Raw genomic sequence first — 5124 nt, forward strand, 5'->3', positions numbered from 1 at the left:
TATTAATATGAATTCCACAATCTCGGGGGAGGGCGGAGTGACGACTTAGAGTTCAGCTTTCAGATTGGAAACAACGAGTCCTGCCCCTTTCCCACACCCTCCAATGGACAAGAGCTAAAGGCACCAGAAGGCTGGGCAGTTATCACTGCTGCCTTTAGAGGGCATCAAACTTTCATCCTTCTTAGTGACACCCTGATTTCATTCTATTATTTTTTCTTGGAGATTTTTTATATGTATCCAAAAAATATGATCATATCCATCCACTACTCTGTGCCAACTTCTCCCACACTCCTACACATTCCAACATAGTGGCTTCAGTTTTAGTTCGATGACTAAGAACACTTAGTATTGCCCATATGTGGATGATAATAGGATTAATGGCTGGAGCATGGCATCCTTCAAGGAATGATGATTCACCACTTAAACCAACATAAGAGCGAGAGAGCGAGAGAGCGGGAGAGCAGGAGACGGGGAGAGAGAGGAAGAGAGCGAGAGCAAGAGAGAGGGAGAGAGGGAGAGAGAGCAAGAGAGAGAGAGAGAGAGAGAGACTACCACATGTGCTTGGTGTTTTCTAATGCCTCATCAACTGAGGAAGCAGTAGCAGTAGTTAATACCAAGGAGCCAGGGCTTGTATTTATTTCCTCTCAGTGCTTGGAAGCCACCACAGTGATGGTGGCCCATGTAGGTTTGTTGTTGCTGAGGGAAGTTCATCACCATTGACCAGTGGTGGCACATGCCTTTAATCCCAGCACTTGGGAGGCAGAGGCAGGCAGATTTCTGAGTTCGAGGCCAGCCTGGTCAAAGCGAGTTCCAGGACAGCCAGGGCTATACAGGGTAAAAAAAAAAAAAAAAAAAGATCCAGAAGTCAGAAATGCAAACACCTGGAGGAGTTGGAAGGCAACGTGAATAAAGGTGGTCAGATGAGCCCTGATGGGGAAGCCCGGTAGTCAGCTCCACTTAGCTAAGTGCTGCCATTTGGGATTAAGAGCCTAATATCTCAAAGGCCCCTTTCTTCCTTCTTTCTGAGACAGGGATTCTCTATGTGCTCTATAACTCTTTTGTGCTTCTCAAATTTGCCATCCTTTTATGCCACCTTCCCTGGGGCTGAGATACTATCATATACCACCATCCCTGGGTTGCAGGCAACATTATCTGTGTGATTTCTGCGTGTATGCACCACTTATTGCAGTGTTATTTATTTGCCTTGGGGAACCAGGAGAGTTTGTATGTATTGTGCCCACAGGCCCAGCCAGAGGAGCCTAGCAGGAGTTTCCTCACTGCTGAGATCTGCACCACCCTGAGAGGCAGAGTCTGCCCGTGGCCACAAGCACCTCTGGTGCTTGAGCCACTGTGGGTGTGTGCTGAGCTGAGGGCTTGAGGTATCCTGCGACCCCGTCGCCGAGGCTCTCTCCTGCTCAGGTTTACTGGTGCATCATTAATTAGGTGGGCTCAGGGAGTCTGTCCCCATGGCTTTGCAACTTGCCTCACAATCGAGCCAGAAGCACCAGGAACAAAAACAAAGTGGGATGGCTGAGAAAAGGGATCCTGGCGAAGGACTGAGTCCTCAGACCTCCCAGACTCCACTGGTGGTGGTAACGGATATCTCAGGGCGTTCTGTTCCAAACCTACTGCTGTTCAGCCTCCTGTGAGGTCAGAGGTCTCCATACCTCGCTCACTGTGTGTTTTTTCAAATCTGTACCTCTTCCATTTCAGCTGAGTTCATTCGCAAGTTTCTTAGTTTAGACTGAGCTCTGGTGAGAGGAGACTGGACCTTAGAGGCAGCAAAACAGGGTTTGCACTTTGATCCTGACTCATCTTTGGACCCAAAGAAGACAAGTAAAACTAAGATGTACTATTTGCATAAGAAACAAAACCCTAGCTGCATTAACCTGTATGCCTGTACGCAGTAGTCTTAAGTTAAAGAATTGTAGTGCATTTGAGACCAGTTTAGATTACATGGCTAGTACCAAGCCAGACACAGCTACATAGCAAGACCCTGGCACATAACGCACAAAGAAAAGCAGAAAGGCATAAGAGGAAAAAACTCACATCAAAGGATTGTGTGTTAGATGAATGGCTGAGCGCAAGACTTTACTGGTGTTCGTTCTTCAATCACGTGTCCCCTCCCGTCCTTGGTTCTTTCTAGAAACAGTATATCACAGAGTTACACTTAACAGGGAGTGTGGAAGCAAGTGGGCAAAGGTAACTGTAGATTCCATTGGAGAAGGAGGCACAGATGGCTTCTAACCAGGAACAAATGGCTGTCACCAAGAACACTTGAATTGCTAGGCCACTAAGTGAAGGTCTCAGTTGTCAGATTTCTGCTGTGCTGTCTTTGGAATGACACAAGGGGGTTGTTAATTAAACCAGAAACGTGGAAAGTGTAGAGTGGAATCCCTGGGAGCAAAGGAATTTATCCACTATGGTGTCCTGTGGACTGAGCTGAGGGAGAGTCCAGAGATGACCGAGACTCAGAGGCAAAAACAAAGTAAGCAAGCAAGCAAACAAAAACCACTATTAGTTTCTAAGGGAAACAACACCCTTGGGGCAAACAGTATTACCTCACTAAGTTCCAGGTCCCAGATGCTACTAAATCCTCCTCTCTGAGAAAAGCAAGCATACACACCCAAACTATCCCTTCCATGGTGTAAGCTAATCACCACCCAAAATGTTACCGTCCATCGCTTTCCCTTGTTGAGGTATGGCCTCAGCCTCCTATGTCCAGAAGCGTACGGTTTGAATGGAACATGCCCGGGAATGGACCGGCCACTAACGTACTTTCTTACGTGAATCTGCCTAGACTCCTTGAACATAATCCTTGTTTTCTTCGTTGGAGGAGGACATTGCTTTGAAATAACTTCCATCTGGAGACAAAGCAACAGGTTTTAAGCTGTATAGAGAGAGCCTGACTTGAGACTGATAATGAGGAAGTCCTATAAAGTCAGCGTGCCCTGGGTCCGAATGCTGGCACACTCTCTTTACCCCTGTTTAAAGGATTGTGGGATAAATGGGTCTAGGTAAAAATACTTTGGCTCTCTCTTTTTTTAAAATCCAAAATGTGTTTGTTGGTGGGATAGTTTCCTGCTCATCTTGAGTCAGGGTGCTGTCAGTGCTCTTCTTCCTAAAGGAGCAGTCTCTTAGAGGACTTGCTTCTTTCCCTGTAGACTGGCAGAGGGCACTGGAACAATCAAAACACAAGGCTCCAGTCTTAGCCAGTGAAGAGACACCATGACTGCGGCCACCCTTATGAAATAAAACATGTAATTGGGGCTTGTTTGCAGTTTCAGAGATTTAGTCATTGTCATCGTGGTGGGGACACATGAACAGGCAGACGTGGTGCTGGAGAAGTAGGTGAGAATTCTACATCTGGATCCACAGGCAGGAGGAAGAGAGAGGGATACTGGGTCGCCATTGGGCTTTTGAAACCTCAAAGCTCACACCAAGGGACCATCTTTCTCCAACAGGGTCGTACTTCCCAATCCTTTCCAAGTAGTGCCATTCCCTGGTGAATGAACATCCAATGATATGAGCCTATGGTGGCTATTCTTATTCAAACTGCACCACAGCTACTGTTTGTGCAAAACTAAAGATGGTGGGGGTTGTATAATCTCCTGGGCATTTCACATTCACGAAGTAGGGATTGGGACCTTTACGGAGGAGGATGAGGACATCCTTTGTGAGAGGCAAGTTCTCATAGACAGGTCTTCACCACTCCTAAAGCTTTGCTTCTTGGAACCCTGAATGTCCAGGGCCCCAGATTTGCTAGGTGGGGGCTGGGCCATGATGATACATAACTATCCATTTAAAAATTATTTAGAGACATTGTATCTCTGTGCTATTTATTCTGGACTCTGGCTTCAACTTCCTAAATGATTGGGATTACAGACATGTGCCTCTCCATTTAGCACACGTTGTGTTCCATGTGTATTCACATGTGTAAATTCATTTGAAAGTCAGAGGACAGTCTTGGGTGTCATTTGTCACTCATGGTCCCTATCTAAGTTCTCCACTTTTGTAGTTGTAAGCTACATCTCATCTCTGCTCTCCCAAGACACAATCTCTCACTAGCCTGGAACTTAGCAGGTAGCCTACTAGGCTGGCTGGCACATGCAAAGCACTGGTAAACTGTCCTTGTCACCTTTAGAGGGAGCCAGACTCACAGGCTTCTTAGTGACAGACACCTTGGTACCCCACCCAGTCTCTCGAACTGTCCATTCTAAGAGCTGTCAGACAGGGAGAACATAGTTCAGACCACCACATTCTTCCAGCCTTTTCTATCCCCAGATGTGTAATTTGGATTTTCAGGATTCACAAGGAATTCAAGTGGTAGTGTCCCTCAGCTTGGGTCAGCAGAGGGAGCTGCTAATCTGTAATTGAGAACATTAAAAAAAATGTTTTTCTCTAGACATTGGTCTGGAGGCAGGAAGAGTGACTAGGGAAGCGGGAGTGGCAGTAGTTAATACCAAGGAGCCAGGGCTTGTATTTATTTCCTCTCAGTGCTTGGAAGCCACCACAGTGATGGTGGCCCATGTAGGTTTGTTGTTGCTGAGGGACAGACGTTTGCCACCATGGTTCCTTGACCGTTTTCTGAACCGGAAGTCAGAAATGCAAACACCTGGAGGAGTCGGAAGGCAATGTGAATAAAGGTGGTCAGACGAGCCCTGATGGGAAAGTCCAGTGGTCTGCTCAGCTTAGCTAAGTGCTGCCATTTGGGCCCAGGAACCCTGTATGCTGAGACTTTAGTCTCAGACTGCACCTCTCTCCTCCTCCCTCATTCCATCTCTTCCTTCCTCTCACTTTTCTCCTAGGTCTTGCAGCGTAGCCCAGGCTAGCTTGAAATGGTTGGAATCCTCCTTCCGTGAGAGTGCCTGGACTAGTGGTGTGCACCATCACTTTCAGTTAAGCTTCTCTTCTCAGTAGAAGTGGCAAATCCAGATTCTTAATATGGAATGCTTTCTGAGCAACAGAGTCTTTCAAAAAATACTGAGAGCCGGGCAGTGGTGGCGCACGCCTTTAATCCCAGCACTTGGGAGGCAGAGACAGGCAGATTTCTGAGTTCGAGGCCAGCCTGGTCTACAGAGTGAGTTCCAGGACAGCCAGGGCTATACAGAGAAACCCTGTCTC

The sequence above is a fragment of the Mus pahari genome, chromosome 5, assembly GCF_900095145.1.
Source record: "Mus pahari chromosome 5, PAHARI_EIJ_v1.1, whole genome shotgun sequence".
NCBI lineage: Eukaryota > Metazoa > Chordata > Mammalia > Rodentia > Muridae > Mus > Mus pahari.